Source organism: Carassius auratus, chromosome 3, assembly GCF_003368295.1.
Source record: "Carassius auratus strain Wakin chromosome 3, ASM336829v1, whole genome shotgun sequence".
In the NCBI taxonomy this organism is placed as follows: Eukaryota; Metazoa; Chordata; class Actinopteri; order Cypriniformes; family Cyprinidae; genus Carassius; species Carassius auratus.
The window spans coordinates 28,371,915-28,398,563 of NC_039245.1; the positions used below are offsets into that span (position 1 = coordinate 28,371,915).

The 26,649-nt window shown below is 36.8% G+C and overlaps 1 pseudogene; it reads left to right on the forward strand.

Moving 5' to 3' along the window:
• The window catches only part of LOC113054528 (centrosomal protein of 112 kDa-like), a 160,583-nt pseudogene that overhangs the window by 9,903 nt on the left and 124,031 nt on the right, over nt 1-26,649 (forward strand).

The window sequence follows — 26,649 nt, forward strand, 5'->3', positions numbered from 1 at the left end:
GGTTGTCTTGCCCTGGCAACCAAAAACACACTTCTTTTGTGACTTTTCGCGACGCTCTCGCTCTGATCAGTGAATCGCTCTGATCAGTGAAATGTCTGTGCTGCTCAGCCTCGCTATATGGGAGCGCGCGCTCTTCCGGCAGAAGTGCCTCAGGACCCATATAAGGAAATTCCGCTCCATCTAACGTCACACAGAGCCATACTCGAAAAAAACTTTCAGAAACTTGTGACAAACCGGAAGGAGTATTTTGGGAACAAAAATACTCCTTCAAACGTACAACTTATTTTTTGAAACTTTGTCCATGTTTAGCATGGGAATCCAACTCTTTAACAGTGTAAAAAAATCAGTATGCATGAAATAGCATTTCACCCCCCCTTTAAGTCTTTCGAACAATTACAGCATGAGTTTAATATTTCTCAAGTCCACTTTTTCGATATTTACAAATGAGAAGTTACCTTAATTCTATTGACTATTATAAACAAGGTGGGAAAACGAATGTGCTCGATAGTATTTTATTAAAGACAGCTGCACTGAAAAGTAAAGCAATTACATATATTTATGATCAAGTTACAGCAAATAATAAAGGTTTAATAAATATTAAACAAAGTTGGGAACTTGATTTTGGTGTTATACTGGAAGACCAGATATGGAGCAAAGTATTAGATCATGCAAGACAAATTACCAAATCAAACAAATCATATGAAGTACAATATAAAATTATTAACAAGTTGCATGTGACTCCTTTAATTCGAAGTAAATATGACGCATGTACAAAATTCTGTTTGAAGTGTAAAAGGGAAAACAGAACTTATTTCCATTTAATATGGACCTGTCCTTTAATTGCTTCATTCTGGTCTTCTGTTGTTCAGGAAATTGAAAGATCTTTTGGGATTAAAGTGCCACTGGATCCCAGAGTGTGTATTCTTGGTGTAAACAATTGTGTACTGGAAACAAAAACAATATCTATAATGCTTTATGCTGCTTGCCTTTCCATACTTCATGTTTGGATTAAAGAACACCTTCCTACTTTAACTCTGTGGCGTGAAAAACTTTTTTCACTGTTACCATACGAAAGACTGCATAATGTACTGGATGGAACCCTGGATATTTTTGTAAATGATTGGTTTTCCCTTAAAGATTATTTAGGATGTGTTTGGCAAGCAATAACATGTATTGATTAATATGGATTGTATGTATAATATGGATTGATGGTGTTTTTTTTTATTATTTTTTTTTATTGTTGTTTTAACTATGTTCTCTTGTTCTTTTTTTCTGTACATGGTAAGAAAATATCAAAATAAACAGTTAAAAAAAAAAAAAAATCACATTTCAAACAGAATTATGCCATATTACAGAAGTAGAAATTATTTTTAACTTGGCTGCTAAGTTATAACTGCTCAAAACATGGACCCCATTGGGTCCCACCTTTATATTAAGTGTCCCTAATACCTCACATAGTAGGGCTGGACGATTAATCGAAAAGTAATCAAAACCTAAATTCAGAAATTCCAACCGACGTAATTATCCCATGTCAGTTATTTCGTTTTTTTATCCTGTTAATACTTCCCCCTTAAAAGCATACTACCGCCTGTGTAGCCACTTGACTCTGCCCCGTCCATTTAAGCGATTAGATGATCAGATGTGTATTATTATATCAAGCTACCATGTTTGCGCAGCTGCATTGTGGCACGAACACTCATATAAACAGTAGCTGTGAAGATCGCACGAACAGAGGAATGCAGAAACTAGTTGTCAGCGCAGTCCTGTGATTTATCACAGGTAGCTTAAAGTAGTTTAGAATCTCAAAACTTATTATTGCATATTTTTCTACTTTTGAAGAAACTAACCTATTTACAACCCACAGCTTCACAATAATATAGAGAAGGTATGACTAATTTACACATGCAATCACTTGTCCTGGTACTGTGCTAATTTATCTTTATCTGATCTTTATTTATCTCTAACACAAGCAATAATCTGTAAGAAATAGGGATGGGAATCAAAAACCGGTATCCATTTCCAAGAACTGGGTATTCAATAAGACGCGTGCATTTTGATTCTGTTTAACAATTCCTGCATTCGCATTTCAATTTGATTAAAAAATTATTAATTGCAGGAATGGAAAAAAGTTGTGCCCTGTTTGTGTGCAGCGTTCACTGATCTTGACTGAATATATTTAATAACTTTAATTGATTAATCTTTATTTTATTTATAAAAAGAAAACTGTGCAGTGTTTTTAAACGTTTAATTACAGTTTCTGTACCTGAAATTCTGTTTAGTTGTATTTATTTATGATATTGCTAATTGATTTGTTTGTTCCTATGTTATTACTGACTGTTTATATTGTCTTTAACATTTTAATATTTGAAATTTATACTAATCTAGATGATTTTGCTATGTTTTTTTTTTTTTTTTTAAAGCACAAGCAAAATTCCTCTTCCAGTGTTTTGTAGGCTGCTGATGTTTGCTCATGTTATTCAGCGGCAACAGAATGCTTTGTAAAAAGACAGAATACATGTTTCAGATCTAAATGTTTGACTTATTTTTTTTTTTATATTGGATTTTTTATCTTACTGTATCCAGATGGTGAAAATTGTTAGGTTTAGGGGTGGAAATGGTATCCACGGGGTTGCCTTTTTCTTTGTTTGTTTTATTTTTCAACAGTATTTATATATGTGAGAGAGTGTTTTATGTTGAATGTGAATGTATCTGCATGATCACTGTTGCATGATTACTAATCTGTTTGAGTGCAAATCAGCCCAAATCAGCTCACTATTACTGTATGATCACGGCTATCAAAGTGAACGTGTCTATATGAATAGAGAGAGTGGATTATTTACTTTATGGCACATTTGTGTTATTACCATCTGTACAAGTGGCCATCAGCACATCAGCACTTATTTGCACCGTAATTCATTGCAAATGCTGCATTTCTAGCAATCTCAGAATTTTCTGTAATTGGCAAACAAAGTTAAATCTTTTTTTTTTTTTTTTTTCTTATTACTCTTATTTTTCTTACTTAAATTATTCTTATTGTATTTTTCTAGTGCTCAAATAAATCACTTATATGATGTCTACGTTTCTGTCTAGTGTTTTATAATTGAAAAAAAAAAAAAAATCATGCAATGGTATATTTACTGACTAAATAGTTTGCAGAAGCCTTAAATACTATTGGGAAATATATTTTCTTATATTTGGGGGGTGGGGGGTCTAGACATTGTCTCAGAAAAATATTTGCAGGAGTCTCTTTTTTTATGATATCTTATTCAGATTTGAAACTAGATTTGAAACTTTGATGTGGCTTTAAACAAACCATTCAGAGGGTTGTTACATGTATTTAGTTACATAAATATTACAGCTGTAGATACTAGGTTTACATACTATATACACATGTAGTTACTTTGTATGTACACAGGTTTTAGGGATACTTAATATAAAGTGGGACCACATAAAAAATCAAAGCAAGTGTCACTGATTATAAAGAAACATACAGACACTCATTATATGTGCCTACACTCAAAAGTATAGTTTAGTAAGGTGAGTCACCTTCATTTGCAGCTGATTGTAGAATTAGTAATTTGATATTTTTATATCGATCTGTAAATATTGAATTTTATGATTAAAATGCAATGTTTTATACATTAACAGCACAGTCTTCGCAATCACCACCTGTCTCAGAAGTGTTATAAACCAAAGCAGGCTTTTTTTATTTAGACATAAAAGAACTTGCTCTGCTCTCTTAAGCCTGGAATACACTACATGATTTTTGCCCTGATTTCCCACCGATTTACAGCCTGGAAAAGTTGATTTCAGTGATCTGATCATAAAACATTTTAGTCCCTGTTTACACCTGTATTTACCACTGATCAGTTGTGATTGGTTTACCAAAAAATGCCTGGTGGAAACAGAGACCAGTTAGTTTTTTTTTGAAGCACAACCTCATGAGGGTCTCAAGTATTTTCCCAAGTGAAAGGGGTGGCATAACTGGACAGGTATAGTTTGACCTGATTTCCCCACTAATTATGAGACTTAATAAGAGCTGCTGCAAAGCGGCCCCCTTTCAAAAGTCTTCAAAGCTTCAGAACTGTCATAAAAATGCTTTTATATAATGCTTAAATAATTGGGCCGATACAATCAGGTGAAGTTAAGTTTTAGCTAACTCCTGCCTGCTGCCTGCCACCCCACCTTCAAAGGGCCCATCCGGTCATAAAACAGGACGGTGAGGCAGAAGACACATCTGCAAAGCAGAGGCCGTATACACCTGCAGGCCAGCCGCCTGTCAGTGGCTGCTCACGGCTGACCTCTGACCTTTAGAAAATGAGATCAGCTCTGTTTAGTTCTGCCGACGCTTCAGGCCAAACTGGAAAAGGAACGAGCCGACAGCAAGAGGAAGATGTATTTCTTGAATCCGTTGTTATTTTTCATTGTTTTAGTTTTCTTATTTTTTCTATTTTTTATGTCTATATATTTTTTTTTAGTTTTTTTTAATGTATTTTGTTATGTAAATGTGTGTGTGCATATATATATATATATATATATATATATATATATATATATATATATATATATTAACCCAGTTACACTGTTACAATAAACCTTGCATAAAATGGTTTAATATAGTTACCATTTTTTATTATGCCGTTATTTGGATACACAAAATGCCGATTCTCATTTGAATGTCCAAGGGCAATATTTGGTCAGTCTTGCCTCCCTGACTGCTCTGGAGCCATAATATCGAGGAGTGCTCCAGTATTGTTGTGTGCTAGTGGAGACCATTAAAAATGTGAACAATGCTGTGGTTTGGACTGGATTATGGGGCTGTGGAAGAGGCTCTGCTCTAAGTCCTGTTTTGGGAAGGCCATCTCCTGGCCCACAGCAGAGTCCTTAGATGTGGATCTAGCGTGGGGTTACTGCCTGTGCTCCCGGTGCCCATTCCCAACCACAGGAATGCAGCGGGAGATGTGGAAGTGGTTAGGATGGCGTTTTGAGGAACCTTGCAGGGTTTGTGTGCAGGGTGGAATCACACACTTCAGGTTAGATGCTGTTCGAGTACGTCTGGCCTCGTTTTTTCACTGTCACTCATAGAAAATCAGCAAAACTCCCCTGATAAGCTGCGTGCTATGTTCAACATACCCACAAGGTGCAGATGTGAGATTATTTACAGTGTCTAAACACCAGTGGAAAACCTCCCATTTAGGTTGAAGAATGACATCAGGCTGGACTCGACCCACCGATGAGCTCATTATTTGATGTTTGTTTGTTTGGCCCTTGTCCTGGTGCATCACGTACTCTTGGCAGTTACTGTACGTGTTCAATTAGATTTCAGTCATTAACTCTGCCAGTGGACATCATCATCTCCTGGAGCACAAGTCTAAATTAACAGTTTTTACAGGAAAACATTTCCATGACACACTTTCTTTCTTTTTCTTTTTTGAATTTTCTAAATTCATGTTAGCTTACATTCCTGGCTCCCCATTCTCATACATAAGAATGAAAGTCAATGAAAAATGTAGTGTGTAATGTAAAATAAAGGCTTAAGAGTTCGTTTGAAGCACTTATATAAAGTACATCTCATGTTTAGGACTTGTCACATCAACTCACTCTTGTGCTCTTTTTTGTTTTTTGTTTTTTTTCTTCAGATGCATGTGCACTATCAAAGTATATCCATATTCCAATATTGTCTCATTCTGGGGGGAGAGAAACTTAGAGAGACACATACCACTACTATACACTACTGTACACATACACTTACACTATACTACAGCACATTGTTAATTATACATTATATAAGTATGTATGATGCATTCACTATATATCATATTTAAAATAACCACGTTGATCTAACAGCAGTTGCTACAGTATTGTATTCCTTTGCATCAAAATTTAAACATATGACTCGTAGTAACAAATCTCTTTTATTCGTTTATTGTTGGTTATTTGGTAAAATAAATAAATAAATAAAAAACCTACAATCGGACACCTATTAGGCAAAAAAAATTAGGTCTGGCTGTCATTGACACATATGTAATTTAAACAATTCCTGGACGTTTTGCATGTCTTGTTCCGCATAGCACAACACTTCCTTTCATCTGCTGAATTGTGATTTATTTTTCTCTGCTGCTGCTTTAAAGTGTCAAGATGAAACGAGTGCCGTTATCTGACGTATGCGTTAGTGTGCCAGACACACATGACTTAGGATGAATAAATTAGCCCTGCATGAGCAATGAACAACACAGATGCCCATTTGTAGATGCCCATTTGTCAATAGGCAAGTTCATTTACACTGCAGTCCTCATCGAGCTAATTAAACAGTCATTGAGCTAACGAGCACCCAGGATCCACGATCTGCTACCTACCTGCCTTTCAGGGTCGTTTGGCCACTTTAAAGTCAGCGCAGAACTTCAAACGGCCAGCCAGCACACACATCAAGAGAACACCGCCTGATAGCAGAGATCAGAGGATGAACAGAGAAATTTAAATGAGATGAAACCACATAAAGTGTTGGCTGCTCACTGTATTATATACAGGCTGGAATGTTGGACACACTTTCATGAGCATACATGTTACAGAGAGGCTGTGAAAATGGATGTAATAGTTAGCATGACTTGCATCATTTTTGTGTTAATTTTTTTTAATAAAGTATTTATACTTTTGTCATTTTGGCATGCCCTTTTGATCTTCACATGTGAATTTAAACATGCATTCATGTAGACGCAAGCAGCTGGTGAGCTGTTTGTTCTCTGAGCCCCCTTCCCATCAAAAGAACCACCCCCTTTCCAATGCAAATGAGAATTGGTGCATTGTTTAACTTTATGTTGCTATGGCAATACCATAGTGATCTACTACACTTGAAAAATACAAAAATTTAGCTTTTTGGGATCAGCATGTCTGTCTGATCATCAGATGACATGCATATACATTGCATTGTTGTGCTCTGAATGTTCAGTTTGGTCTTGGACTTTTGACGAAGGTGATACAAGAACTTCTTGGAGCTGAATGCCTTTGAAAATTCCTTCTTGTACCTTCCTGCTGCTTTTATTTACCCATAGTGTCTTTTTTAATAATTACCAGTCAAGGCAGTGAACACAGGATTATTTCCATTCATGCTTGGATTTGCATAGAGAGATGCTTGTTTGCTTTGTGTCTATCTCTGTTTAAGCACACATTCTGCAAGACAGCAGTGTCACCTAAACAACCTGATTGAGTTCCCATCATTCCAAATTACAATAATGTAATAGACTGTCTGTTTTAAAATGTGGCATGATTGTCAGTGTACACTCACAAGAGGAGAGTGCCACAGGGGTATGTGCTTGGCCCGGCTGTGTTGTCCCATGTCTGCAGCTGCGGATCTCTTTGAGTCTTGGCTGCAGCCCAGTCCGGCTCTGGTGGGGGAGGAAGGGAAGGGGGCACATCCCTGGGGATTCAGAGGCCAACATCAAACGGACTAATCACTGCAGTCCCGCTAGATCAAATGAAGGATAAGAATAGGCAAGAAAATAAACCAGCTGGCCCTAAACTCTGTTCCTCATTTTGAAGACGATAGTGTTGCATTCCCTAGATGAAGTGCATATTAAACTCATCATTTGAATTTGCACAAATCTCCTCTCCCACCAAAACTTGATTTTGCTGAGCTCCTTCAGACATAAAAGAGCCACATTTGGATTTGGAGATGTATTTTTGTCGTTCTGCTCCAGTTGATGCTCCAAGCAAGGGAGAGTCAGGGAGTTTGTGTGTGTTTGCAGTGGCATACTACTACTTACTATTTTTGCATTATGCATAATGAAGTATATGGACTTTGTTTTGCATGTCTGGATAGCCTACTACATTCAGAGCACACTGCATGCACACTCACATCTGATGTGCCAAGCAAATTATATCAACCAAAAATTTAGCCAAATGATAGTGCAGAAAGAAAAATGAATACGATAACGGGTTAAAATATAGAGATAGCATTGCTATTTCATGAGTGATGTCAACACAAGAAACAGAGATTGGCTTTATTGCAAATGCACAGTGATGTAGTAAAGCTCATGTAATCTGCTGCCTGATTCAAATGGCTATAGCATTGCAACTTGGTGAACTCCACTGACATAATTGTTATCAGTGTGAATGCTCCAATACACTTAAATATAACACATTCATTTTGTTTGTTATTTGTTTATTTTTGGGTGAGGATACACACAGTGCTTGCTATGTATTTAGCTTTAGAAAGACAAAGACATCTGCTACTTTGTTCCAGATATGTCTACAATGTAATTTCCACCTCAGAATGTGATCAAATATGATACATATTTCACAGGAGATTATTATTATTATTATTTTATATCACAATTGACAATTTTAGATATGTTTTTCTCTCAACTGTTTACTTTCATTCACTTTACATAACCAACAGAGTCTACATGTAAACCTTGTGTGTTTTGACAGTATTAGCACAAAAGATAACTTAGTTCAATAATCAGGCGCTGTTTGACAGGCTTTATCGTGCACTTCGAGTGTATGCGGTGCTCAGAAAAAACACAGGTCAGACCAGTGCATTTAAAAGCACATGCAAATAATGAGAGAGTAATTCTACCACTGAGTTAACACTGCTGTGAATGCATGTGCGTGGTACATAATATGATGGAGGCGCCAGAACTGCAGCTGATAGAATGTGTGCTGTAGCACAACACTAAAATATTTCTTCAAAAGCAGATTGTAGAGACATTTTTATCGTCCACGATCAAAAATTGTCATATCGCACAACCCTACAAGATATATGGTGACATGTTGACATAATTCTTCATTGTTTGTAGACAAACTATGTAAGTTATTGAGAGCTTGAAGGGGAAAACATGCATGACCCTTCATCTCAGCATACGGAGTCAGATCTTGAGTGCTGCCTGATTGAAAGTCCCCAATATTGCTCTTGGCGGTAAACAGTTTGTATGTGCTGCAGTGTAGACGCTTTCATTTTTAAACTCTTCATCGTGGATAGGTGATTGAAATCTGATCTCAGCTTTGATCTAAGTTGATTCAAATACATGCTTGTGCAACTCACCCAATGGCACAGACACACTGCATTTCAGAGGCACATGACTGCATATTTGGCATGAGCACACTTTTATTCTCATCATCTGTTTTTACTTTTTTACAATTATGTGCATTTTTATTCCTCTTCATTTTAACTTATGGTCTGCATACATGCGTGTCTAACACATGCCTGAAGTTGTGCAGAATTACTTAAATTAATGAATCTGAAGTGTCCAAAAACACATTGAGACAAGGCCTTTCGGCGGGGATTTGTTCGTTGTTGCTAGGAGAGAAGCAGGAGGTGTGTCCTGTTGCATAGGAATGAAGAAAACAGCCCACTGGTTCATGCAGCTGAAAGCATTTAAATCGAACACAGTCACACTTTCCACAGAGCATTACATGCATACCATCAGCCCCCGCTTCCTTCGGACACCTGCTCTTCCTGTAGGGGGCGCCATGAAGACACACTGATCAACTGGGACAGCAGGAATAACCTTTCAGTGCTAAGCTGAAAACTACGAACAAATTCCTTGTTTTTGGAATTTCATAAGGAAGTTTTAAAGGGATGCAGATGTTGTTTTCTTGTATCATACTCAAACCACATCATTGAATAATCGCCCCACACTTAAAGCAGGAGGTTTATGGTGTGTGTCACTGAATGTGTCTTTTCACTGGGAATGACATTAATTAAGAGGCATCCCTGATTTTATTCCCACCCAAGAGTAACACACTTCACTGATTCAGCAGCACACACTCCCGGTGGTCCACACAGTCGCAACAATCAACGCTGGTGAACAACCCTTATTTGGGTGATTGCATGTCTATTTGGGTCAATCCCAAATTTTGAAGAAAAAAACTTTCAGCAGTTAAACAGTCAGATTTCACAAACGGTTGCCAGATATATTTTCTCACCATCAAAGCTTGTCGAAGCAAATATTTTTTAAGTCATGCAGGCAGTTTGCAAGAAGAAAAATGAATATCGCTGGCACCCTGAGCTGCATGTTGATTTCATGATCCTGTACTTGAAAGCTATCTGGATGGGTTTGGGATGGAATACTAGCTTACCCTTTACTGAATTTCTGTCACTAGTATGCTGCATTCTCGTGACCTCATCATGTTTTTTAATTTAAAAGTTTCAACTATTGTCAGACAAAACAAATAATGAGTCAAGAAGTTGTTCCTGTAATCACTTTCATCTCTCACTATCCACAGAGCATAACACTTCAAATTCATTATCTGCTATGGGTAAATAGAAAAATAACTAAGTGCAATAAATGGTTAAACTGTTTGCACTGTTGCACCAATTAACATAAAATGATAACAAATACCAGTTTGCAATATAAAGCAGCATAACATACTGTTTTTGTAAATGCAAAATAACTTATAAATTTGTAACATGTAAATAAGTAAATGTCAATCGTAGTCTTGCACACTAAAATTATACAAATGGCCTGCCTTTGTGCAAAAGAAAAACAAGATGGATCGAAATATAATGCCAAGTCGAGCCCATTGCACTGAGGAATAATTTACCCAATATAGTTTGATAGTTAGAATGTAGTCCACCTGGGTGTGATATGCATATACAGCAAATTTGCACCATCTGCAAAATATGCATTCTGTATTCCGCAGCTGTAGTTTGAATAGTGTGTTATTCAGAATGTAGTCTGAAATTGCTGGAAGAATGATATATTTGTCATTGAACTTCCCACTCTACTAGAGATTGCATTACATTAGGTATAAAATGACAAGCAAGAAAGTCACATTTCAATCAATAGCTGGATATTTGACCATGACCATCAAAACTGCATGCTCATGCAGCGACTGCTGTTATTTTTGAACTGTGAGAGTTTGCATGTCAGTCGTAAAGTGCGCAAGGCTGTTTTTGTGAGTTTCTGGCTCTCTGGGGACTGAGGAATGAGGCACTCCTCTTTTGAGGGTGCTGAAAATTTCAGCTTTGCATTTTCTCGCTGGCTTTAATGTGTTGCCACTTTTTTGAGCCCCAGCTTTGATCTAGTGCTGGATGTGTTATCATTCCGTCATGATGAGCTCATGGAGTGGACAGCCTTTGGCTTTTCACTGGTGTGGAGAGGTGTAATCCACCTGGAATCCATATGTCTCTTCTAGTGTGTTTATAGCTCACGTCCAGAGAGATGGAGTGTTGGCCAAATGTGAGTGTAAGATGAAGATGCTGCGTTTACAATCTGGAGTTAGCCAGATAAACAATAATAATAATAATAAAAATAGAATATAAATTGAGCCCACAATATCTTTCTATCAGAATGTATAGAAAGACTCCAATTTGGAATCAAACAACAATTAATGAATGTAATACTGTATAAAGATATTTTAGTGCCTTTAACCCTATTTGAATGGTAATTGTTTCTCATGTGAACATCTGTAAAAATACATTTGCATGGCGACTCAGTGATAAAACACATGGATTCAAAAGCACATTTATTCATAGTGGAGAAGCCAGTTGTACGAGCCCGGGAATATGCTGCTTACATGGCTAATGGCATGATTGTCTGCTGTAAATAAAATGTCATATGCTTGAAATAATAAGAATAAACTCATATTTAATAATATCCTATTTATTATTTGATCATTAAATCTCCTGTTTAAAAGACCCAGTATAGTCTAAATGGTTTTCTATTTTTCATTTTACCTCTATGGGTGTAATTAAAAATGTGGAAATTAGCAGAAATAAGTTATTGAAACCTCTTATTTACATAAGGTAAACATAAAGCTGATAACAATGTCTAATAAATATTTTAAAATTTTATTGCGTACCTGCCATAATAATGACCAGTTCCAAATGTGCAAAAGTTACTGTTTGGTCTTTGGCAGTAATAAAAAAAAAGCAAGAGAGAGATGTGGTTTCAGTCAGCAATTAAATTGTTTTTTAGTCTCAAAAAAACAGTAGGTAATTCCGGCCGGGGTGAGAGAAAAACACAGACGTTTTGAATCTGGACACCAATACAATCTCAGACTAACCCCTTTAAATGCTGTAAGAAGCTAATGTCCCAATGACAACCAAATACCATAGAAATCAAACTTTTAAGAACAAATTGGGATTTGCAAAGTCTGATTTGTTTCCACGAATATGTTTTTTTTTTTTATTTATGACTCAAAAATAGAAGTCCATACATGCCATTTTGCTTTACAGGACATTTACAAATAACAAATACAAATGTAAATATAAAGGTGATAAATCGATTTTATCGATTAACTTGAATGTGTAGTTTACATCGATTTGTTTGAATGAAAATCGGTTTTCTTTTTAACATCCACCGATGCTCCACTCTGGGCTCCCGTAGTTCTGATTGGGCTTAACTCTCCCCCCGTGTGTTTGCCATAGAGACGTGCTGCCAAGTGAGAGAAAAAAACTCACATATCTACACCGGACACAAGAGGTCGCGATCAAACAAAAGTCAAGTCAAGTCAAGTCACCTTTATTTATATAGAGTTTTAAACAAAATACATTGCGTCAAAGCAACTGAACAACATTCATTATGAGAACAGTGTCTCAATAATGCAAAATGATAGTTAAAGGCAGTTCATCATTGAATTCAGTGATGTCATCTCTGTTCAGTTAAATAGTGTCTGTGCATTTATTTGCAATCAAGTCAATGATATCGCTGTAGATGAAGTGACTCCAACTAAGCAAGCCAGAGGCGACAGCGGCAAGGAACCGAAACTCCATCGGTGACAGAATGGAGAAAAAAACCTTGGGAGAAACCAGGCTCAGTTCGGGGGCCAGTTCTCCTCTGACCAGACGAAACCAGTAGTTCAATTCCAGACTGCAGCAAAGTCAGATTGTGCAGAAGAATCATCTGTTTCCTGTGGTCTTGTCCTGGTGCTCCTCTGAGACAAGGTCTTTACAGGGGATCTGTATCTGGGGCTCTAGTTGTCCTGGTCTCCGCTGTCTTTCAGGGATGTAGAGGTCCTTTCAAAAGACCAAAGGCAATAGAACCCAGTGATGTTGTCTACACTGGATGGGGTTGTGATTCGACACGATCCTCATAAGTAAACTGATGCCTTTTTCTATTTATGACCAAATGTTCTGACGCTACGCTCAGATGATTTGCAACTGCAGTGTGATGTCATCTGGTTTAGCAGACTTTTAGCGCAGCTGTGCACAGCACGTCAACTCTCGCATCCAGTGTAGACACAGTTAGCCAGTGTCTGCTCTATTTACAAATAATTTATATATAAATAAATAATTAAATAAATAACCTAAACCAGCGGCATTACAAGATGGAAATATAGATTAGAAAATATATTTACAATTGCTCTGTCCTACGTCCATGACACTGACTTAATGCGGAGTTGTCTGTTTTAATCTTAACAGCTCGTAAAGCTGTATATGCACTTGTATGGTTAGATGCATGATGGGCTAGTATAAAAATAAATAAATAAATAAACTTAAGGTCTTTCTTGCATTAAGGTAATACTGCTTCTTCTTTTTTATTTTTATAATCTTGTCTCAGTTATAAATTTGACTGGTAAATGATAAAGAATGATAGCCCCTTTTGTATTGCATCGCATTGCATATCAGGGATGACAGATTGATAAAAAGAGATGCTATTTGTTACTAGATGTAACTTTTGATACTTTACGGTAAAGGTGGCTCTCTGATTGACTCTGCCCTATCAGTGCAGCTCCCATGGAGAAAAAAATGATCTGCTGAACCCTCTTCGTCATCATCTGTATTCCTGTTCCCATCGTCTTCGTATGAGTCGCCATCTGTATCACCATCACCTAAAGGAAAGTTGTGTTATCACTGTGTCATCTTCGTGTCAAGATTCACCTGTGTCTGAAACCTCTGATTCACATTAACCACTATTGCACTGAATCCTCTGTGTCCTCGTCTGTGTCTGACATATGTTAGATTTTATGTTATGTTATGTAACATTTTCACTGTTTACAATGGCAGGGCCTGCCATTGTCTTTCTTGCTTGCTGTTTCTGATTGCACTTTAACACCAAGGGGGATATCCAGATCAAATCACAGAAGGTAAAATAAAAACAAAATAAAGTTAAAACTTCTTTTAAACAATTTCTTTTGTCATCTGAATATTGATTTTAAGTGTGTGCCTGGGGCATCGATTTAAATCATAAATCAGATTATTTTTGTTAAAAAAAAAAAACAGGGATTTGTTTTTAGGCCATATTGCCCAGCCCTAATTGCAGGTAAATGTAGCTGATATATGTAATAACTATAGTTTATTGATTTATTAAAATGTAGTACCTATGAAAAAATTATCGTTCTTAAGTAATAAAGTAATTTCAGAGCAAATACGTATGTACATATTAAATATTGTCAGAAGGCTTGTTTTTTGTCTTTTCTATTTTTAGTAAATGTCTTTCGCAACACTCATGGGTTATTACACTTGTGTGTGTCACTAATTTGTGAGTGTACATCTACAGCCTGTAGGGTAAATTGTCTGTTCTTTATTGTAGACAAAGTGTCAGGTGTTGTTAAGGTCACTAGCCCAGGTTCTTTGTAGCCGTGGTTGCCAGAGACTCAGGCATTGGACGGGTTGAATGCATTCTGGATGAAAATGAATGGGTGCGTTTGTGTGGCCATAGCATCTGAATTAGCAGCATCTCCAGTCTTATTTACAGTACAAGCTCCCCATCGAAGCGTCCTGCTCTCCACATTGGAGGCGTCCTGTGGTTAAGGAGGTTTGGAAAATTGACCCTCCTGTCTGACTTGTGGCTAGGCGGAAGCACTGTTGCTCTTTCCTTAAGTCCTTTCCTTCTGCTTTTCACCAAAAAAAATCCCCTTAAAGATTGCAGGATGAGATGGATTTCCTCTGGTTTGATGGCACATCTTTAATTTGAGTCTGCTCGTCTTCCACTCTTCACCGAGCACAAACCCCAGCCAAAGCCGACGGCTTCTGCGGAGCTGGCATTCCCCTTTCCCTGCCGCGTTGCTTTATTTGTCCTTCCTCGTTCTGCCTTCTCATCTCTCCCCTCTCTGTGACGGATGGTGACGGACTGTCTGCTCTGCTCCTCTCCGCTTCCACACCCTTGGTCAGCCTTTATTGCTTTATCACAGCTCTACACCTACATAGAAACCATAAGATGAACCTTTGCCTTCTTGAAACTTGATGATGCTCGCTTCTAGATCTTCATGTAAACTGAAAGAAAAACATAGGTACTAGTCATTTTCTGCCAAGACATTAGTTTGCAGACATTTTCTTTTAGCTCTAAAACTAAACGCAGTGCTTAATTTGGGCAAAATACGGGGATACCACCTGTGAAAAATTAGTACAGAAAACATATTGCATTAACTCAATACACTGGGCCCTGTTTTTAGCTGAAAACGTCAGACACTCTGCTGAAAAGAGATTGAGAATTTTTATTTTATTTTTTATTGGAGACACTGTGGTTGCTATGATACGGAATATCTGCTAAAGTAAGATATTCCGTAATATGGCAGATGCATTGAGAATGAAATGTTTCTCCAAGCCTTACTTTTCATAACCATTATATGGTAGTCTTATGGTCGTGCTCGGCACACTCCTGGCGTTTTAAAAAAAAGTGTGTCGCTCCCATTGAAAACAATTTAAAAATTTGCTAGCCTCCAGAATAAAAATGCTTTGGTGGACATGGGGCCTATGTTCTTAAAACAAGGCAGTATTTAGTATTACACATGCTGTTTATTACATAATATATTATTTTTGTTTTGTCCAGTGGTTTCCAGCTGGTTTTGGTGTTGGACACAAATTTTCACACAAAGGCTCAACACCATTAAGTACGGGGCAGTCGTGGCCTAATGGTTAGAGAGTCGGACTTGTAACTCAAAGGTCGTGGGTTTGAGTCTCAGGTCCGGCAGGGATTGACAGTGGGAGGAGTGAATGTCCAGAGCTCTCTTCCACCCTCAATATCCCAACTGAGGTGAGACCCCTGAGCGAGGGACTGAACCCCAAACTGATCCACAGGCGCTGCAGCAATATGGGTGCCAACTGCTCTCGGTGTGTGTTAACTACTAAAAAAAAAAAAAAACAGATGCAACACAACAACTAAAGACCAACCAGTTAAGAACCACCAATCAAACCACTTGAGGATCGAGGGGATACTGGAGCCTATGCCAGCGTCTTGAAACGCAGGTGGGGGAAAATCCTACAGGTGGGTAGTATTTGAGAACCACTGGTTGAAAATTCCTAATGATAACATTTGTTATCTATGAGTAGGGTTATGAATGGTTAGAAATCTTCCGGTTCCACCTAATGGTTCCAGTTCCATTAAAATCATTAAACAACTATTTTAAAAATTGTGGTACGGAAAAATGCACTATACTCAACTACTCAATGCTCAATACTGTTTATTACTTACTGTCAACTTAATTTAAAGGTTGGCAATGTCAAAATGTAACATATATTACAGTATACTCATTTTCAGGTTCCGATTCTGGTTCCATCTAAATTTACTATTATTATATTTTTTACTATTTTACTTCAGTGAATGTAGTGTTGCTGGAAGGTAGTAAGTAATGTTGAGTAATGCTAGTCCATCAATAAGCATGTGCTTCAAATTTCATGTTTTTTACACTATCAATAACATTTTGCTTTTCAAGCAGGAATAAGCAGGTTGGCCAAATAGTCCTTTGAGGGTTGAGACACTTTTTCATTTCCCTAAATTAATGAACTATAAACTGTTATACTTATACACATGTATACACACTCTCCATAAAGCCCATATTTTACAATAGGGAGATGGTGTGACGCAATGAGTGGTTTCCATATTTTTAAACATTTAAAATGCATGAAAATAAATATTTTCTATCACTTTCTTTATTACTCTTGAAATGATCTGTACACTAAATAATCTATCCCTCATACTTACATAACAATAGCAGATGTATGTATTTAGTGGTCCAAGTTGAAGTCAGTATGTAAATCAATGACAATATGGGAAAAACATAATGTAATTAAGGTGTGGCAGGTGCTGTGGAGCGCACGTCATTTGAAACATTGTGCTCAGTAATTAAAGAGGCAGGGCGGCGTTTCTGTTATTCAGTTTGTGACATCCTTTACGGGAAACTCCAAATACCATATTCATTGGAATACCACCACAAGGCTACTCACAGCGCTTGGTCACGTTGTCGCACCAGAACCGTTTTCGGAACTGAAACTTGCTCCCGGTTCCAAAATTGCTCCCGGTTCTTTAAAAAAAAAAAAAAAAACAGAACCAGTTCTAAATAAGAACCGGTTTTTGGTTCCAAACCCTATCTATGAGCTAGAAATTTGCCTCATTGAAGATAACAGTTCAACCATGGACCACCCGATGTGAATTGTACACCAAAATGGTGAATGCTCTCATTTATGAACCATTATGTGTATCTACCAGGTATTCTGTAGAAGAACTAGTCACTTTTATGCCACAACAATGCTTGAGGACACTAGGGATTAAATCCAGACTTCATACGTCATCCCTTGTCTTTATTTTGCAGTTTCTATAACAATCCGTTTATGATATTAAAAATGAACCACAACTCTAACTTGCTAACTAACTAATACTCTCCTCCTTGCAATGAGCTGCTCCTTCTTCTCTCTGGACGGTCTAAAAAATGTTCAGAGAGAGCTATTTTTGTGGCTTCATCTTTTTCTTGTTTCTTTCTTGTTTAGACGCCTGATTTTCTTTTTCTTTCTGTGTTTTTGTGTCTGCTGGTTGCTCCACATCAGAGTTGAGCAGAAGGCTCTTTTGTGTGTGCTCTGCCCTGAAGGCATTCATGTTGCAAGACAGATTAATAATTACAGACTACTCAACAGTCAGGGAGAAACAATTTCTAGATCTTTTGATGTCAAACATGAGAGAGACCAAAATTACACAGAAAAAAAGCCATAGAAATGAAAAAAAGGTCCCCAACTCTTTTTTTTTTCTTTTTGCATTTTTTGTTTTTAATTTCCTCTTATTGTTATGCCTGCTTTGTATGTGTACACTAAATGAGATGATAACTAAAGAAGGATGTCCTTCTCCTGAATTGATGAAGCTTATAATTTTTATTGAAAGTGCTTTATACTGTAAATATGTATTTTATGCATATTTATAATGTTCGTTGTAAAAAAAATACTATTATTGAAATGTTTTTCTTATTTTGTTATTGTAAATCATGGTTTTACTAAATGTTTTACAAAAACAATTCCCCACATTAAATGTCTTGTGTCTCAAAGCATTGCATGTCACATATTTGAATTCGCGTTTCCTCTTTTTTATTGTTCTGTCTGTGTTTTTTGGATTTAAGGGTTAACTGTTTGAATAAGTACTAATATGTAGTTTCGCGGGCCCTGGTGAATTGTTCTTATAAAGAAAAGTAATTACCACAGTAATTACACTCGTTTGAGGGAGGGCGAGATGTGCCACACACACATTCATTCACACATCCACGGATGTAGACATTGAAAGCAGGTTGACAAGCTCTTTGTAGCAGTCTGGCATGTATCTGACAGCTTTTTTGACGGTATTGTTGTCAGACATGAGTCTGAGATGCTGTTTGTTTTGGGTTGACACACATTTGTGCGCTGAAGTTCTCTGTGTGAACATAAAACGCTTCCCAAATCAACTGATAAAAAAATGAGGATAAAGCACAACATTCAGCTATTTTTGCTCCATCTCAGTTATGTTAGAGCACATGAAACAAAGCTAAGAAGAGCTTTAACTCCGTGTTTTGAATCCTAAGAATAGTGCAGGGTCATGCATGTACACAGGGTTACCCAATTGTTTTTTTTTTTTTTTTTTTATGGAGCAGCTGGTTCATCTTCAGGACAGTCGGAGACATCAGGCCCAGGAGGCTGAGAGCGCACTGGAAAGCTTTAAGAAGCAGGTGGAGCTCAGCTCAGGGAAGACCTACACTGACATGAAGCAACAGGTAAGTCAAGGGCACCTACATTTTACCCTCTGTCACAAGGTTTATGAAAATGATGCTCTGTCAAGCTCACGGTAGTAGCCGTAGCATTGGTCTCAACCTCAGACTGCACAATGGCACAAATTCTGACTGAAATCCAAATCTGGTGTTGGTGGCTACTATGCAGCCTCAGAAGCCAAGTTTCCAGGTTACTAAAATGAGCACTTACTGTATGTGCAAGAAATAATCACTGGATTTGACAAAGTTAATGGCATTATCATATATATATATATATATATATATATATATATATATATATATATATATATATATATATATATATATATTTTTTTTTTTATTTATTTTTTTTTAAAGATATTTACAGTAGCACCGGAATTTCCGCAACCGAAAGTATTCACTTTTTATTGTTGCATGGCCATTTAGTGTCCTTTGCTCATTAGTTAGCTAGAATAAATAAATATATAGAGGTGCATTTCACCATTTATATACAATGTAATAGATGTTTATTAAATTTTACTTTATTTGTTAGTGATGTCTTCAGTTTTCAATTTTTATTTGAATAAATCTGTCATGAAAACAAGTTTTTACAGCCACTGTTTAAAGGGGGGGGGGGTGAAATGCTATTTCATGCATACTGAGTTTTTTTCACTGTTAAAGAGTTGGATTCCCATGCTAAACATGGACAAAGTTTCAAAAATTAAGTTGTACGTTTGAAGGAGTATTTTTGTTCCAAAAAAACCTCTTCCGGTTTGTCACAAGTTTCGGAAAGTTTTTTTCGAGTATGGCTCTGTGTGACGTTAGATGGAGCGGAATTTCCTTATATGGGTCCTAAGGCACTTCTGCCCGAAGAGCGCACGCTCCCGTATAGCAGAGCACTGAGAGCACAACAGACTTCACTGATCAGAGCGAGAGCGTCACGAAATGTCACAAAAGAAGTGTTTTTGGTTGCCAGGGCAAGACAACCCTGCACAGATTACCAAAAGAAAAACAGCATTAAGGGACCAATGGATGGAGATTATTTTTACAGAGCATCAACGGAGTTGTGCAAGTGTTTTTGTTTGTTCCCTGCATTTCGGTTTGCACATCGTTTATTTCTTAAGGATAATGCAGTCCCAACGAAAAAGGTCACGATCGTGTGTTGGAACCACATGCGGTGAGTAAAACTGCTTCAAATATCTCTGTGTTGTTAACTTAGCTATCGGCGCGTAAGCACGTCAAGTAAACAACATGCGATGTTGGCATCAAACTGCACTTGTACATGTACAGCTTAAAAAAAAAGAAAAAAAAAGACGACATAAAGTGGAACTTAGTCATTTTCCAAAACCGCTAAGCAAATATATACAGTTTCAGAACATACCACATAGAGACGTCATTGCTGATGCTGCTCTTGTTAAATTTCAGCCTCTGGATCTGTGTCACAGCTTCCAAACGCTCTCAACTCAAAAGCCTACTGGCGCTCGTGATTCTTTAGCTCCGCCCACACGTCACGCCTCTCGGCGCTCGTGTTTTTCCGGGAAAAATCGGTACAGACTATCTTTCTCTTATAAATATAATAAAAATAAAGACTTTTTGGAGTTATGAAGGATGCAGTACTACTCTATAGGTACTCAAGATTAACAGGATATTGAGTGAAAACGAGCATTTCACCCCCCCCCCCCCCCCTTTAAATGTTTAGATAAAAATTTTAAATAAAAAAATGGCCTTTTGTGCAATATAAGTGTTTATATACAGCACAGTTTTAATTTGTGATATGGAAAGTCATGTTTCTGAATGGCAGAACCTAGTGATGCCATGTAGACAGAGAAGATAAGTGGTCCAAGAGCTGAGCCCTGAGGCACCCCAGTAGCTAGACTTGAACACCTCACCTCTACAAGATACCTTGACGTTTTAATTTGAGTGTTGATTATTAAATAAATGTAATGTAATTAAATGTATTAAATACATGCAATTAATAATAAATTAATTGATTATTACATAGACTTTATTTTTGGTTTTCAGCTAAAAGAAACTTCAGTTTTGGTTTCAGGGTTTATGTAAACATTTCATTGTTTTAATCCAAACAAGATATCTGGATACTTTTCTGTTGTTTATTACCCGATGTTTTTTTTTTTTTTTGGGTTTTTCCAAGAGCATATATTTTAATTATTGTGTTAAAATATTCTGTTATAGCAAGTATTATTTTGTAGGGTTTTATTGCAACAAAGTCACACATGGATCCTTCTGTCAATATGAGGAATGCAGTAAAATCTAGTAATAGTAAGAGTGTGCTCAACTTCTATTTATGAAATTTAACTGCCATTGGTTGGTTCACAATTTAGTCACAGTCTCTTTCTGTCTAAATGTGCAATGAACTGCAATGTGGCAGCCGAACTTTAGACTGAACATATGAGAGACATTCTTTCTCTGATATCACTGTATAATTGAGTTCAGAGTGTATTTGATCTGTGGATTGTTCCAGAGAGTCCAGACAGCAAGTGATCAGTACTGCAGACTGGATCATAAATTATATCTCCTCGTTCAGTCTCACAGGATATCATATGGGCAATGAGCATCTCCCAGACGAATTTATGTAATTAAAAAGCTTCCAGCATGACCTAATAGTTAGCACATGTGCTCCGAAAAAATGGAGCTGTGGTGCTCATGAGGGCAATACAGGTTCCATCTGGCTATAAATCATTTAATGTTCTATAAAGGGTGATTGCGTTATTTTCATTAGCCTCCTCAACTGTCTTAAAAAGCTTTTACATGGTTTGAATCTGTTTTTTCTGAGACTTGATATTGGATGAGCAAACAGATCTCATTGTTAGTCATCTGGAATAGTTTCTCATCCTGACATGTATTCTGTATGACTCTTTACACATTCACTATTCCCATCATAACAATTCCAGCCCCCCAAACAGCACTGTTCAGTCTGCCCCATCAACACAAAGCACATGACTGCAGCCATACATCACATCCTGTGCACAGATGCTGGATCGGGCCGCTGCGGCGCCACCCGGGTTCGCTGCTACAGCTGCATCCAATGTGTGCAGAACAAAACATCCAAGCTGTTTTTACCTAGCTGTTAAAAGCCTCTTATTTAGATTTATATAGCCATCAAATAACAAAATTCATCATTCAAAATCGTCATTCAAAACTAAATTATCCAATCAAATTTGATTTGGTTTACTTTCTTAATAAATATTATGACTGCGTGTTTTTATAAAGAAACCATATTAAAATAAATAAATAAAAATGAATAATAATCCGAATCTATGATCCAATCAAATCATGGGCTGCGTTTTCCAATCTTACATCATAAAGGCCATTGATGCAAATGGTTTTTGCAGTCTGTTTTGATTTAAGATGCTTTTGAAAAATACAGCCCTGAGGGATAACACCAAATCTGCTTTATATTATTGTATAATAATATAATATTATTATTATGTAAGATGATGATTTAGTGGCTAGTTCTGTTGTGAATATGTAAACATTTAGTATTATAAGAATTGTAAATTGCTTATATTATCTGAAAGTTATTGTCACAATCCTGGTACCGCTTGTAATGGCAACATGTAAAAGCTCCATCACAAAACACACCACAGACATTCTTAGCACATAGTAAATGGAGGCTTTATCCATCTGCTTTGCTTTAAAAAGACTCACAGTCCTGTCATCAGTACTCTTATGAAACCAATGAAGAAAAACAGAAGAGAAACTTGTCTCATGTCATTCCACTGAACGCTAGCTAAAGAAGAGCCAATGAACACAAGAATAACAGACTCAGTATACACACTATGCATGCTTAATGCTTAAACAGAAAGCTATAGGGTATATTTTCTGAGCTACTAGCATCACCAAATTAAATGGTTTGCAAACTCATGACATCAAATCAGTCAGTGTCGCTGTATTGGTCTGGTTGGTATACTCTCTATTGTTCTTCGGATATTGGATAATATTGTTCATCCACTACAGTCTGTTTGACAGCAGGGTTCTGTTGACAGTGAAACTGTCTGTTTTTTAGTTTTATCTTCTGAGCATCAGAAAATGCCTTGACAGTGGAGATCAAAAATATACAAGTACACTCTAAAAACTGCTGGGTTGAAAACAACCCAATTTGGGTTATTTTGACAACCCAGCGCTGGGTCAAAAAGGGACGAACCCAGCGCTGGGTTGTTTTAACCCAACCAGTTGGGTTATCATATTTAACCCAGCCTGCTGGGTTGCCTTTTTTATGGTTTAAAATGACTATATTGCAGGGTTTAAAAAAACAGAGCGGGTGTTTTTTTATCACTGTATTTCAGAAGGAAAACTACTGTATTTAGAAAATGTTCGATATCATTTCGCATATGCTTGATAAGGCAGCGTTTGTGAGCTCAGCACCGCTCTGCAGCCGTTACCGGAGAAACCTACCTCTCCCGCTCTTAGCGCCTCCTGCTGGCAGAAAATGAACTCGCAGAGTGCAGCCATGTGGGGAAACAATGCATTTCTACGTTAAAATTAACCCAAATTGAGCTAGGCATTAAACCTACAAATGTTGTTCATTTTAAATATCACTTTTACACACAAATAATAATTACCAAAAGGAAAATATTTATTAAAAACAAGAGAAAAGTCAAAAAGTAACATGTTAGAAGAAATGCAGAAAAGGATGGCATTAACAGCTACAGAGTTCATAAACAAAGCATTGAACATTTGATGAATATAACTTAAGATCAAATTGGACTTTGTTCAATTGTATATATTGTATAAAAATATACGAAAACACATACAATAAATTTACAATTAGTTTTTTTTCCAACTATTCTGGCATGACAGTACACAAATAAATCACAACATTAACTTTGATATTATAACCTTTAACAGACGCGTGTGTGTGTGTGTGTGTGTGTGTGTGTGTGTGTGTGAAAGAATGTTAGCAGGTGTATGAATGACAGAGTGTAAACTTTTCTACTAAACAACACAGAAAAAGCATTTAACTTTTTTTTTTTAACAAATTATACACTTACAGTTTGTTTCATTGTCCATGAATACAGATCATGCATCACAGTCAATTTTCATGATCTCTTTAGCATAACTGATGTAATCATGAAGAAACCCCATCAGCACAGCATGTGACATCTTCTACATCATCCAGGGCAGCGTCCTCCTTTAAAACCAGTGCTGTTTAGGGGAAAGAAGATTCTCCTCTCTGACCAGCATTCATCCCAGTCACCGCCTGCTCTTCATCAGTGGCCTAAGAGAAACACCTTTGAAAAAATTAAACATTTAATTAAACTATCCATTTTCAGGTAGAGGTGTATTCACATCCGTAAGCATAGGTAAATAATCGGTTTTAAAGTTTCAACACTTTGTGTGGTTGTTTAATGTCTCAGTCCACCACAGCTCTCATGAAGTCTATAATGGCAGCACTAGTGTGAGGACATGCAATATTGTTTGAATAAATATTGCTTTCAGAAAGCTTCTTTACTGAAACATTAAAACAGTCATGACATTCACATACCTCACAATATTCATGTACGTGGAGGGCTGCTCTTCAAACCGTTAGTTCACCAAATAATTTAAATGTTCATAATTTACTCTCCTCATGTTTTTCCTGACTCATACAAACCCTGTTCATTTTTTGGAAAACATATGAATATATTTAATATTCTCTTTTTGTGTCCTCCATTGCTGGTCTGGGAGACCAGTATTTTATTTTGAACATACATGTTTGCTATCATATAATTTAAGATGTATTCATATATAAATATCAGAATTTACTTCTACAATAACTCTATATTTATGAAGCTTGAAAATACTGATTATCTAAACTATAAATGGATTAACAAATATTATGAGAAAACTAAAAATATATTAATTTATGTTGTAAAGACAGACAAAAGTCTTATAGGTTTGGAATGACTTGAGGGCAAGTAAATGATTTTTTGTGTGAACTTTACCTCTAAGAGCGAAGACCAAGAATAATGACTCTCCAAATCAGACAACTCCAAAGTTGGTTTGAGTTCTGCAATAAAAAACACAGACATCAATGGTCTTAATGAAATGAGCACATAATCACACTGTTGTTGCATCAAAATGTGAAGTAAACTGGCAGGAGACAACAAAAAAATTTATTTTCTAAAAATAACTTACATAAAATCTCAAGGGAATGATGATCTCCCATGTCTCTTGCTTTTAACATCTACAAAAACAAAAAACAAACATTATTTTACTCTTAGTAAAAAAACAACAACTGATAACATGAAATTATGAAGTTTACTTGCCTTAAACGATCTTTCCCTCTCTTCAGAAGAAGCTGAGAAAACCACCTCCTCACAAGCAGACTTGTGTGTCCTTAACTCCAGTTAGTTTGAGTTCTGCAAAGAGGGACATCAATGGTTTCAATGAAATATTAACATATACATACATACATATATAAAATCACACTGTTTTTGCATCAACATGTGAAGTTGACAGGCAGGACACAACAGAAACATAAATTTTCTAAAAAAAAAAAAAAGTAATAATAATTTAACTTACATCAGTCTCAAAAGAATGAAGTTATCTTGTCTCTGGATTTCAACATCTAAAAAAAACACACACATTATTTTAGTCTTAGTAAAAATAAAGATAACTTGATGTTATTCTGAAGTTTACTCTCCTTAAACCGTCTGTCCCTCTCTTTTTATGAACACCTCCTCCTCATCCTCACACAGGTCTGTGACTCCTCACACAAACAGCTTCTGTGTCTTTAACTCTCAGCGCGAGGACAATGAAGACAGGAGCTGGACAAGTCTGAAACATTACATGTAAAACATACTTTTAACAGTTACCACTTCAACAGCCTCAAAATAATTATGCTAGTCTTTACTACACAATGCCGTTTCCTTTAGGAGACAAACATACATTCAGTTTAACCGCGAAAAAAAAGACAAATTCACATGAGCGTAACCGTGACCATAACCGTCTGTTAACGCCTCAAAGAGAACAGATAATGTAAAATCTTATGTAAATATGACAAAATACATTCACAGACGTTATATTAAAAGTACATCCTCCGTTCAGTAACGTTACATGAGGCAGTTAAGACCTCCGTGTCCCAGGCGAAAACCGCGTCCGTTTTTTTTATATAACGTTAGATATAACGTTAAGCTCCTTTGTTTCCGCCTTTCATAAAACCTTCCGCCTTTCATACAACCGGGTAAACAATAAAAGATAACTTTACATTTTGAATACTTAACGTTACTTACCATAGTCTTTCACTCGCTTCTCGCTTCTATCACGCTGAGAAAATGGCGGCTGCTCGCACTGGAGAGACGTACGATTTTGACGTGACGTGCGTGCTCTCCTTCACGTCCGCGTCCTCAACCCACCCCCGCTGGGTTAAAAAAGATAGTTATTTTCAACCCAAACTTGGGTTAAAACATCCCAAAGTCCTATCCAACGGCCTCAACCCAGCAGTTGGGTTGAAAAAACAACCCAGCGTTTTTTAGAGTGTAGGAATCAACCAGGGTCACTGGAAATACTGAAACCAAGTTCAGTTTTATCTGAAACAGATTATTGGGAGTATGGCCAAATTTATTACATTGTTTGTACTGTATATATCGCTGAAGTTCAGGAATGAAATGTCCAGTGAGTGGCACTAAAAGGTTAGTGCTCTGTCATGTTTCAAAGTAATTAACCATGTACACTAAACCTAATCTATAGTGTTAACAAGAGCAAAAATAAGATAAAACACATTTGCTGAAGCAGCAATGTTATTTTAGCTTGCTTCTCTTTGAGTCTTTGAGTTCCTTATACAGG